At 37.1% G+C, this 13,455-nt stretch overlaps 1 protein-coding gene across 2 annotated transcripts in view; it reads left to right on the top strand.

The window, feature by feature from the left end:
• Positions 1-13,455, top strand: part of LOC125227808 (ecdysone receptor) — a 349,096-nt gene that overhangs the window by 89,520 nt on the left and 246,121 nt on the right. For both annotated transcript variants that reach the window (XM_048132156.1, XM_048132155.1), the window contains exon 2: positions 12,162-12,206. The gene's annotated coding sequence lies outside the window, so the exon portion shown is untranslated. The remainder of the gene's footprint in view (positions 1-12,161; positions 12,207-13,455) is intronic.

The raw sequence follows: 13,455 nt of genomic DNA, 5'->3' as shown, positions 1-13,455 counted from the left end.
TTTCTCTGAACAAGCAATTGTAGACGTTGTCGTTGCGCCATAAGTTCCGTTCGGCGCGGCGCAGGCAGGAACGCGGTGGATTCTGTACACTTTTATATATAGCCCGCATTGCATGCGGCGCGGCGGCGTGTAGTAGGTGTATAGGTCGCTCGCACGCACTGCTGAACTAGTCTGAGGGCTTCCTATTATCGATTTACTGGTGTGCGCTTGCTGCGATATCCCACTACAGTCTACATCAACTCCACGTACAAGTTTTTCTTGATTTTCCGCCGCGTCGTCCGGTTTCTCTTTCGCAAGAAAGCTTATCTGCAGTGAAACTTCTCATTTGAAAGTATGATGCGTTTCACTTGTTATTGTTTTGCAGATGCTTTGAAGTTTTAGACCTCTTGCTGTAGACTTGTGTCTCATTAACCTACTGAAATAGTACTAAAAGACTATATTTTATTTATCTATTATATTCACTTCCTTCTAAAAACCTACATATTTATATAAAATCTACGTATTTATCCAAATGTTTTATTCCATGATTTTATATCAAAATCCTGAACACGGCACCAATTGTAAAGTCAGACATATACTTTTTCGTGTTTGCATTATTCATGCTTCATACTCATATCGTGACTCAAAACATGTATCGGTTATTCTATTTCCACAAGCTTCCTGTACAAAAGATATGTATGTAGGCAAAGGGCCAAAAGGGTGAAGGGATAGGGCTGTGTAACGTCTACTCTACAAATGATGACACCTTCATAGACTTGAAAATATATAACCTAAAATAACTCATATCGATCCGTGTATACTTTTGTGGCTGTCGTAGACACTAATGGTTGTAAAGGTTTAAAAGTTTAAAATATAGCAGATAACTTAAGCTATCAAACTTGAATGAAACAATATTGGTTTACAAATAACCTGGCAAGTCGACTCCCCAAGGAAATAAACGTATAGTTATTCTCACAGTTCAATGTCACCATTTCCTACTCCAGTACAATGTTGGCTACAACAATGGCGTAATAATATACAAGTGTATTTTTCCCTCGCGTTTATGATGTAAAGTCAAAGTCTTCATATAACATAACCTACCATCTAACAACAAAGGACTTCAAAATAACAATTTAATTTGATTACTAAATGACATTCCATTTCATGGTTTAAGCGTTCGAACGTTTTTATGAAATAAAATATGCGTAAGACCATTGAAAGAACTAGCTCCCTTACACCCTTTTGAATTAGGAGAATGGGTCCCATTGCGTATTGAAAGAAAACATAAAAATATTTACACGGACAACCTGCAATCAGGATAGGGTACTTGTGCGCTCGTTTTCAATGGCATGTTATTTAGTGAAATTACGCTTTGGACAGTTGCGCGCGGTCGAATAAGGGTTCCATGGGAAATTCAATGGACAACTTTATATCTTCATTTTATAAGATATTTAACGACAAGGCGTGTAAACATAGCAAGAACAAAATTGCCTACGTGTTTTGAATGTTTACATGAAGTGAATCAGTTTCTAATAATGTTCTATTATTTTCTACACTCTTATTCGATGATGACGATTTGATGATAATGACTAAGTGACAAATTCTCATTGTCCTGTTTGGGATCGAAATCTGTGTATGTACTTAGTAGGTATTTACTCCTAAAACAAAAAGGTACCGAAAAGAAACAATTAAATCACTGTATAAACCAGTATCGAACCTAAGGCCCCATTTAGACGGTACGAGAACTCGTATACGAGTTTCATTACATTGCGTATTTGATTGGTGCACTGAGTTGTTTGTAACCTCAACGGTCCGTAATGTATCTAAAATCGTATACGAGTTCGCATGCCGTCTAATTCAGCCCTAAATCTCCATAATTTCTAGACCTACTCTAAAACTCCAGTCTTCGCTGTCATAAATCGTTCCTGCAATCGCCGCTCAATACTGCATTTCTCCGCGCTAAATATAGCGTCGCGCAGGGACGCGTTGTGCGTGGTCAGGATTCCCTCCCCCCCCCGTCTCTTGGGGAGGGGAGGGAATAGGGTTGCCAGGGTACCTAGGTCACAAGGAGCGCGAATGAGGCAGTCTTGCGGCGTGTATTCTAGGGGAAGGTTTTAGCATTATCGATTCGTTTGGGGAGATTTTGTTGTGACGGGACCGCAGTGGGAAAGGTCAGGGTGACATTCGATGGGTTTTACAAATATTTTTATACATATGTTTCAATTGAAGGTGTTTAATAAAATGTTTTTAGCCTCACTAGCTCGGAAACACGTGTTTTGTCCTTTAATACCAGCGGGTAAAAACGCATTTTATCCACTAGTGGGTAAAGTAATTTGACCTTGAATAAAATCAAATTAACTGCTTTAAAATTGCTAAAAGTAGGTTTAAAATTGCTATTCTCGAACCACTCGCTTCGCTCGTGGTTCAACTATAGAATCCTGTCACTTGATCGTTTTTCAATTCCACACTCGGCGTTAAAATACAACTTGTATAACAAATACCTAATTCTTGGTAAAGAGGCATCTATAAACATCTATTTGCTAAGCGACATCTGGCTCAGTTCTAATAAATATCTAAATAAATATTACGCAATCCATCTTTAACAAAGAAAGCAGCTCACCTTGATGTATATCACGCAGATGTAATCCTAGGCATCAATTTATATTGTTTTTCCCCTCACTAGCTCGGAAACACGTGTTTTGTCCTTTAATACCAGCGGGTAAAAACGCATTTTATCCACTAGTGGGTAAAGTAATTTGACCTTGAATAAAGTCAAATTAGCTGCTTTAAAATTGATAAAGGTAGGTGAATCTAGTAAAAAAGATGATTTACCACCTGTGGAAATACTGGAAGCAGTGATAAACGCATTTTTTGCGTTGTAGTTTCCTCGCTATAGTGAGGGGAAAAGTTTTGTGTTACACTCGGGTGCAAATGTATTTTACTTCTCGTGTGTTAAAAAACTCGCAAGTTCAGGATTCTATTCTCGAACCACTCGCTTCGCTCGTGGTTCAACTATAGGATCCTTTCACTTGCTCGTTTTTCAATTCCACACTCGGCGTTAAAATACAACTTTGCCCCCTTGTATAACAAATAACTATTAAATGTGTTTAGAAATAATATTTTATCTTCACGACACGAATCTAAATGCGTTAGAATTTTTATCGAAGTTTATTGTTGTTTTTGAGTTTGATGCCGATATTATTCTTTGTCAAATTTTAAATTTAGTTGAATTCAAAGAGCGTTATATATATCATGTTCACAATAGTACATTGTGCGACAAGAGGAGGAAGTTGAATATTACTAACGAGAGTAAGTTAAATCGCGACGGCTTGCCGGAGCGATTTAAAGACTTGAGTTAGTAATATTCATACTCCCCGAGTTACACACAATGTTTTTCATCACACTCGCAATGTAAAAAATATGTAAATAGATGTAAAAAAGTTAAGTACGGTACAAGAAATTTCATTATTCCCTTGGTAGAACGATTTTTCTATAACTCACGCTCCGCCTGCTTGTGCACATTTAAAGTGCGGGTGTGATGAAAAAGCTCTTAATCACACAAGTGTTAGATCGAATTCGAGATCAATTTCACGCCCGTCAACACTGTATGCGTCAGCCCTAGCTTCTTACATAAAGAGGGAGAGTACCTAAGGGAGCTTGCGTGCGGCTATTATGCACATAATATGCATGCGTATGCAGTGTGCACACAGACGCGCAGTTCGGTCACTCGGGCATTTCTGCTTGCCGTAGGTCAAGAATAACAAAATGCGTACGTACTTGATGAGTTAAAGTTAGGTTGGGAATTGCTTGCTTTTTTTAAACGATAGCTTCTTTTTAATCATGCCATTGATGATGATGACAGGCATCTTCTGGGCGAACTCACTCTATCGTAGGCCACTTTTTTGTCTTAGGCTAGTCTGTGGCCAAGTGTAAACCCATTTATTATTAAAAAAAATGTTAATTAAATCAAAAATAAATGTGTATAAATACTTTCGTAAATTTTCTCATATTTAGACGGTTTATAATCAATCTTCTGTTTATAGTCCCGTGTGGTGACGGGTTAAGAATTTCACCACCCCCTTTCTTCCCGTGGGTGTCGTAGAAGGCGACTGTGGGATATGGGTTAAATTGTGGCGTAGGCGAGAGGCTGGCAACCTGTCACTGCAATGTCACAGTTTCGTTTTCTTTCAACCCCTTATTTGCCAAGAGTGGCACTGAAACCTGAGTAGTTTCATGTGCTCTGCCTACCCCTTCGTGAGACGCAGGCGTGATTGTATGTATGTATGTTTTCCCTCACTAGCTTGGAAACACGTCTTTTGTCCTTTAACGCTGGTAAAAACGCATTTTATCCACTAGTGGGTAAAGTAATTTGACCTTGAATAAAGTTAAATTAACTGCTTTAAAATTGATTAAAGTATGTGAATCTAGTAATAAACATGATTTACCACCTGTGGAACTACTGGAAGCAGTGATAAACGCATTTTTTGCGTTGTAGTTTCCTCGCTATAGTGAGGGGAAAAAAGTTGTGTTATACTCGGGTGCAAATGTATTTTACTTCTCGTGTGTTAAAAAACTCGCAAGTTCAGGATTCTATTCTCGAACCACTCGCTTCGCTCGTGGTTCAACTATAGAATCCTTTCACTTGCTCGTTTTTCAATTCCACACTCGGCGTTAAAATACAACTTTGCCCCCTTGTATAACAAATAACTAATGTATGTATGTTATAATCAAGAATGTTATCTTTATGTCCGGGATTCGGATAATTGAACAATATGTTATTATAAATTAATTCGTTATTTATATACTTTATTGTTAAGTCATTTACAAATATGATCAGAATGAGATATCGCTGACCTTAAAATAACGGTAGATAAGACATGTACTTAATCTTGTTAGGTCTGGTAAACAAACTATAAGGCGTAAACAAATATACAGCGGGACAATTCTCGACTGGGGGGCAATAGTAACTAATCCATTTTTTTTTAAATTACACTATGATGTTGAGTTCTACATGTATCCACTAAACACGCCTACCATATCTAAAACATGGAAAAAATGAATCAGTTACATTTGCCCCCCAGTCGGGATTTACCCTGCTGTACCTTAACAATATATTTTTGTCGTGTACCTAATACCCACATGAAATGAAACTAACGTTGCAGTTTCACTGACTTCAATAAATTCAAGCAAGGAAGTGTCAATGTAAACTTTATATTTTCATAGAAACAGCATAAATGATGACATGGACACACTGCCATTGCAAAGAAGGCTTGGTCGATTAATACATACATAGCCTAGTTACAAGTTATTCTATAAAATGACCATACATCGGGGTTTTCGGAGCGGGAACGTTTGACATTAGCCAAAGAGTAGGTATTTACTTAAAAACAGATCGTACTCTAGCAGGTTTCTACCGAATGAATAATTGATTGAAAAACAAATAAAGATTAATCATACATATAGGTACATAATACATATTTTATAATGGCCATTCATTATCAACCTCTTCAGTTAAGTCTATTTATTTATAAATAAGAAAATGCTTCATAGTTTATTCTGAAAACCGTGTCAACTATTAAATTTACAGCAGGTAATTAATTAAAGTTATTTTTATTGTTATCTTATAAGCAGAGATCGGATTTTTGTGCGTCATCTCATACTAAAAGTCATTAAAATGACGTAAGTCACTAAGAATGTCGCAAATCCGTCCGATCTCTGCTTAAAAGTTATAAGACTTTTACGGAAATTAAAATAAAACTTTGTCACAGATTGTATACAACTCGCAGAGAGGTAATTATTCATTAGGCATAATATGATATTTTCTTAGACTAACATATCTGTTTATAAATCATAATTCATAATTCTTTATTCGCATTTAAAAAGTGTGTTATCTTTACTCTATCTCAAATCATACCCGCTCCGAAAACCCCGATGTATGAAAATGACTGTGGAAAGTCGTTGTCGGCCAGACAGACCAAACTCGAGCCAGCCGGTCAAAGGTTATCAAACAGACAAGTTTTATGGATTATTTATCACACTATTATCTGTAACTGGCGTTTAAAGGACGATAAGCGATGTTAAAACGTCTATTAATCCACTTTTATTTACTATAAATTATTATTATGGTAATACGAATGGAGACAACGAGTGACGTGGCGTGATTCAAACTTTGATAATGTCAAATACCATTTCTGGATACCATTGAATGGGATTTGTCAGTGTTAAAATGACGTGCTTGAATCAGGAACGTTAGTTTTGAAACTGATATATGTGATAAATATACCTATACGATCCATAATATACATATCGTTTAGGTACCTATTGTATTTTGAATCTTAGACGTAGCAACATAGGTACTGTTCTACGCAAAATGCATAAACACCATTAATATTGTTATGGTAATTTCTCCTGATTTTCGATACAAATCCCTTAAAAGATTGTTCACTCGTTTCTTGAATAATTCACTAGCTTATAGGGTTTACGTTTACGCAGAAATGCTTTTCTCTCCCAATATATTTCGTGAATATTTCCGGGACGACAAGAATAATGAGGTCTAAAGCTGTTATGTAATTGTGTTCACAAAAGAGTTTTTCTTTTTGTATGCCTTAAAGTGTCAAATCTACCTAAACCTTCAGTTTCAGAAATGCCACACAATAACATTACGAAATTCCAACAAAAACTGTTGCTAACGCCGAGAATAACTCTTCTACATACATCGTTTAGTTAACCTAAGTTTGTAGGCATGTAAAGAGGCCGCTAACTCACACGTGTACGTGTTTCGTTGTGTGCGTGTAAATAATTTATGCCCACAGTCGTCGCTTGGGTGTGTGTGTGGAGGAGAATTTGCATGCAGTGTATGTTGCCAGCATTATCGTAGACGATTCACTGAATACCCGATCAGTGTGTCAGTCTGACACTTTGTAACAGAATGGTAATGTTGAAAACTGGACAGCGTGAAGTTACATGAGTTTGGACAGTTGGATAAAGTTTATTATGGTTGTTAATCATTTCAAAAATAAAACCGCCTTCAAAAATAAGCGCGTTACAAAACACGGAGAAACTAAAAAGCAAAAAATAATAAACCTTTGAATTCAGATTTCTTATCGTATTGCAATAATCTAAACATCCAAATTATAAACAAATCAATTATTTTTGTGGTCGGTACCAGACCTGTTCGTCGCCTTGCTATTGCCTGTTTGCCCCACCCAACCATACACAGGCTGGTACCGACTCCAAAAATAATTGATTTGTTTATAATTTGGATGTTTAGATTATTGCAATACGATAAGAAATCTGAATTCAAAGGTTTATTATTTTTTGCTTTTTAGTTTCTCCGTGTTTTGTAACGCGCTTATTTTTGAAGGCGGTTTTATTTTTTGTTAAAAAGTTAATTTATTTGTTGATTTTTAGTGGTTCCTAGTGATATTATATGTATCAGTCCGAATATATGTACAGTAGTGAAAGAATTATCCTTTAACTCCTAACCATTGAGGAGTTGACCTTCCATCATCAGCTCAGCCACATAAAATTACTACCGTCAGGCGTAAATACTGGTGTACCTTTGAAAAATACACTAAAAACATTACATGTGCCTATAACATTTGAAGAGTTCCCTCGATTTCTCCAAGATCCCATCATCAGACCCTGACTTGGTGCCAATGGGACCATCTCGGGGTTATACCCGTTCGATCAAAAAAAAAATTTTGAAAATCGGTCCACGATTCTCGGAGATATCGAGTAACATACATACAAAAAAAAAAAAAATAAATAAATAAAAAAAAAACATTCAGTCGAATTGAGAACCTCCTCCTTTTTTGAAGTCGGTTAAAAATTGGATTCAGGTCAGAATGAACATTAGTAATGAAGAAAATGCTTATACTGGCAACAAGAAGTGAAACCTTGTCGTGGCACTTTCTTCTTTCCACTGTCCCAAGATACGTGCATACAGCCATGTATCACGTATATTAGGATATATATATTGTTTATCAATTTAATTTTCTTATAACATGTAATTATTGGATAGGGTTGCATTAGGAATGATGTACATGCGCAATTTTAGTCGTATCGACATTTGTAAAGAACAGACTAGTTAAGAACATTACCATCACCCTCTTCTTTTTGACCTGGCAACCTTCAAATCTAGAGTAAACAGGCATCTTCTGGCGAGCTCACTCCAACTTCTTTACCTTTGGCTAGTCTGTGCCCAAGAGTAAGCCCAATAAAAAAAAAGATTTCATATAGAGGTAGAATATTTCGACTCTAATCCGTATTCTCACTGTCTTCATGAACATGAATGGCAAAACAAAAGCACAGCTATTCATTCCGAACCGCTGCACACGCCGGACTCATAGGGCTTGATGGGCGACGTACGATAATCTCGTAACAATAGACAGTCATGTACTCATTATGTGTAGTAGTTCTCGTACTTATCCCAATGACATACTGAAATGTTCGACTATACTTTGTAGGTAGTAAAAAACCTACACATACACTATGTAACATAATTGCCGAAGATAAATCCTACGGCTTATACATTACCTTCTATAGTACCTTTAATTTTCATGGTGTTTATTTTAAAAAAAGGAAGTGGTATTCGTAACCGCTATTCGATACCGGTTATGCTATTAAATTGATCACCAGCATTAATGTTACACCCTGTATAAGTACATAGCTACCTACCAAATACAAAACCAAACGGAGCTGTTAGTGAGTGACCTATTTTACAATTTACCCTCAACTGGTGGAGCTTTTTGCGGGTAGATTTTCTTTACATTTATTTAAATACCAAAAGATACACACTATAGGATGCGTAACATTTATGCGAGGTAGCGGAAGAATACTTCGGCGTTCCTCGAACCTTTTTAGTGGGTAATCCACGGGTCTCATCAGCCTAGGCAGTATAGGCAGTTTAGGCACTAGGCAGTCCCATATAACCATCCCAGGGCTATCTCCGAGTCTGGGTAGTTTGCGTAATGCAATTCCCTATTTTAAAAAACCCTAAAAAGGTTGCATAACGTTATTATTTTTTACAAATGTGGACGAACTTCCTGAGGGCCTAGCTAGCCCTGTCGATCCTTGCCAATTTCTTCTTTTTTAATTTTGTGGTTTAGTATCGGCTCTTCGAGCCAAATCGCATTGAACAAAACCAGAGACAGTACTTATTTCACGTTTATACCTACTTACACGAATAGTTATATGTGCGTAATACTTCAAAAATAAACTATCTTTAATCTTTCAGAACCTAAAAATAGACGTAGATGAAGATAAAGGCAAACGGATTTAACGCTTTGCACGTCACTCCATTATCTGAACATCTTCGTGCCACGGCACGAACGTGGAGTAGGTGGCAATTAACGATGCGAAAACTTTATATCCTGGGCGCGTTCGAGCATACTTACAAAAGGTTACCATATAAACTTTTATGGTGGATATTTTTTGATTGCAAGTGTTTTTTTTTTAAATTATAAATGGGCTTACTCTTGGCCACAGACTAGCCAAAGGCAAAGACGTGGCCTACGATGGAGTGAGCTCGCCCAGAAGATGCCTGTTCACTCTTGATTTGAAAGTTGCCGGGTTATATGAGCTCGGAAATAAAGCAAATAAGGAATTCAACTCAAGGATAACTTCATTAATATCCTTAAAATAGTTACTCTAATCTGAACAGTTACCTATTATTCAAAACACACGAAGGAACTACTCGTATAGCACAGCATTTACTACTGTTACAAATTTATTTCTTCTGCTTGATGCAGGACTGGATTTTTGGACATGGTGCGGACCTTACATTTTAGAAGATCATTTGCTCCATCTCAAAACCATTGCTGAATAGGTCCCTAGGTCCGGGCCTTCTTGACCTAGACGAAATTCTGGTCCTTGTTACACCATAACGCTTATTACCACTACACTGAAAAAACAACATTTCTTCAGTAATACAAGTAGTCGTTCCTGGCAGCTATTTAGCTGTCAAAATGGTCATCCCCATTGTCTTCTTCAAGAATAGGTACTGAATTTTACTATGGGCAATACAATTTTTCATTTTCTTAAGATGAGCGCTGGACTTTTATCAAGAAGCTGGCTGCATATTTTGGGCAACTTTCTTTTTGTTTTGTACAATTTACTCTTCTGTGTTGCTAAATAAACGTGTATTGTTCATATTAAATTCCTTGCAAAAAGATAAGTTTTATACACACAGAAAGTACCGAAATCGACAGTCCAACACCAGCTTTGCCGAGAGTGAATCTATAGTACCGTTACTGCCTTCTCGATATCGAAACCTAGACGCGAAGGCGACATAATAGTTTGTCATAGGACAAGCGAGAATTACAAAGCCGCGTACGCAGGGACAAGGATACTCCATTCCATCTACTCTGCGCTGTTGTTAGGCTTGTCACGTACCATTTTTCGAAACCTAGACAGACCTAAAGGCCAACGAAGCCATGTTATAACCTAAGGCGCGGAAGCGACATAGGCTGGTTTTAGTGTCACGCGGACCGACCGCGCGGAGCGATCCGCACCGGACTAATTTATTTATTTATTTATTTAAACTTTATTGCACAGTAAAAAAAATGTACAAAAGGCGAACTTAATGCCAGAAGGCATTCTCTACCAGCTAACCTTTGGGCCAAACAGAGATCTATAAGAGCTTAATAGGTGCAGGAAATGTCGCAATGACGAGAAATGGAATACCTACTAAATAACCATAAATGATTATATATATCATACAGCTTACTATTATATATATTAAAAAATATATACATACTTAAAATAATATAGATACCTACTTACAAATACACATATGTGTTAACTTCCAGGGAGCGTTTTAGAGTGGCGCGGACGACAACATCAACTCAAAGTTTTAGAGTGGCGCGGACGACAACCATATTAGTAGTATTTTTATCTGTATATTACCTGACTTTATAACTTCTTATTTTATTTTAATGTTATATTCAAACTAGGGTTTCGACATATTTCAAAAAAATTGAAAATAATTATAATGTAATTATTTTGATGCCAGTAAATCAAAGATTTGTATAATTAAAAAATACTTTCAATTGGGTGTTAGTAGATTTAGTAGTAACTTTGAAAATTGACTGGTATCCCCAATTTATGACAGTGATGACGTCACTGAATAATGTTGACATTGTCAGCAAGTGCGAGAGGGACACCAGCCCAAACAATGACCTCTCATGTGGACACACTTTTTGACCTAACTAAACAATCTAGTTTAATAATTCTAAATCTATGCATCAACTTCATACAAATTGGCCGCGCGGATCGGTCCGCGTTACACTGAAACCAGCCTAATGAAAATACCAAAGCTGGGCAAGTGCGGACGCAGTGAAAGCAGTGGCATCCAACGATGAGTTGTTTTGTCGTCTTCTCGCCTGCCAGTTTTCGAAACCTAGACCTAGAGGCCAAATGAGGCCATGTTATAGGTTACAGTTTACACGCAGCGTTGCGTAAGCGCAGTGTCGTTTACCTCGCGGCCTTCGCCACGCTTCCCGCTCTACGCGACGCCATCCGTTCCACTTTGAAACGTGACGAGACTCGGTGGAAACCTTATCGGCCATTAGTTCGATTGCATTTACTACCGTGATACAGCGAGGAACTAGGAATTCAAATTTCCGGTTTTATTGAGTTCATAGACTTCGGTAAAACTGTAGACAATTTCTTTCTTCCAAATAGTATTTTCTGGGATTATTTTATGTATTTGGTTGGGTCGTCGATGGTTTGAGCGTCAACAAAATGAAACGTGACGCCACGTAAGTGCGATCCGATATCGGATTTAGGACCGATATCCCATACATTACAAGCACCACTTTGGTTTTTTCCATTGAAATCCTTCCGACATCCGATATCGGATTGGATAATATGAAAACGGACTAAAGTTAACTACTTATTTAGTTTTTTACTGCTGCCACCCAAACGTACCAAACGAAAATTTGATTCATAACGTGATAATGCCCTTCGCATTCGCAGACAAACAAAATTAAACGCAATCTATTTCTATCACAGTAAATTGGAAGAGTGATAGAAATACATCGTTTCATTTCATTTTCCGTTAACAATTGTCACCTTAGCTAGGCCTCCTGGTTTCTTTTTCGAAATATTCGCAGTATTCGCAGTACCATTTAGTACTTATATTATAAAACTGATTTTACAACTTGTTATTTTCTTTTCAGATTACAACGCCGCCCCGCTGTTCGCCTCGGAAAACGCCTCCAGTGGTGAGTTAGCTTGAAAAAACGCTCCTATAAATCCAACAGATACCAATCAAGGTGTAAATCGTCAGAGCTGGCCAATCGCGTGTTTCTACCACGTTAAGGGGCTGTTTATTTTATATTTCTTAGAACAATCGTTAAACTGATGTGGGAATTAACATGAATGGGTAACAATTTGTGGCGAAATTATTGCTATTGGGCTTCTAGTTTCATTGAGCTGATGTGATCAAAAGTGAAGACAAAATTAAATTATCTCAGTCTCATAGAAAATTCAATGCAGTTATGCAACAGGAGGGGTCAGTTAATATGCTTGTGTACATTACCTTTTTTGTTAAATAAATAAAAATAAAAATGTCAATACAAACGCTCTCGACTATTTCCTCCCCGATTTTTGAAAGCTAGAGCAATGATTTTGTAAAATGGGTTGTTTTTATCTGTGTCGTATACTGCCGAGCTTTTTCTGACAGCAAAAATTTCCACAAAGGACCTAAGTAAGTATGGTGTGATATTGGAAACTGATAACAATTAGCCAAAAATTCATACCAAGAGTTACTGAGAGAGAGAGAGATATTTTACAACACAAATGTTTGTCAGGCATCTAGTCTTAGTGTTTAGACTATTAAATTTGTACATAAAACCTTATTGGTCATATGCAAAACAATAGTTCATGCAGGTACTGTATAGTACTGCTATAATATATTGGGTTGGTAAGAAAGTAATGAGCGAATCATAACCAATATTGTAATTTTTATTTAATTTATTATTTTAATCATTTATCAAAAATATAACGGCCTTCGTAATCTACTACTTGTCTCCATCGTTCTGGTAAAGAATGAATAGCATCGGCGAAGAAGTTCTTAGGTTTAGATTCAAAAAACTCAGCTATGTACTGTCGTAGATGGGCTTGATCATCGAACTTTTTTTCATTCAAGGCATTGCTTAGCGATCTGAACAATGCGTAATCCGTAGGTGCGAAGTCTGGAGAGTACGGTGGATGAGGTATCACTTTCCAACCTAGCTCCAATAGCTTTAGCCGAGTCACTTTTGCAATGTGTGGGCGAGCATTGTCGTGTAAGAAAAAACTTTAGCATGCTGTGGACGATTCTGACAGATTTTTTGGTTTAAATTTTCAAGCTGATTACAGTATACTGATGCGGTAACAATCATTCCACTTGGTAGGAGTTCCCAGTGAATAATACCATGAATATCCCACCAAACGGACAGCATAACTTTTTTCGGGTGAGGCTCTGTTTTT

The sequence above is a fragment of the Leguminivora glycinivorella genome, chromosome 7, assembly GCF_023078275.1.
Source record: "Leguminivora glycinivorella isolate SPB_JAAS2020 chromosome 7, LegGlyc_1.1, whole genome shotgun sequence".
NCBI lineage: Eukaryota > Metazoa > Arthropoda > Insecta > Lepidoptera > Tortricidae > Leguminivora > Leguminivora glycinivorella.
The sequence above is the reverse complement of the archived record's forward strand: the minus strand, read 5'-3'. Positions and strand labels throughout refer to the sequence as shown.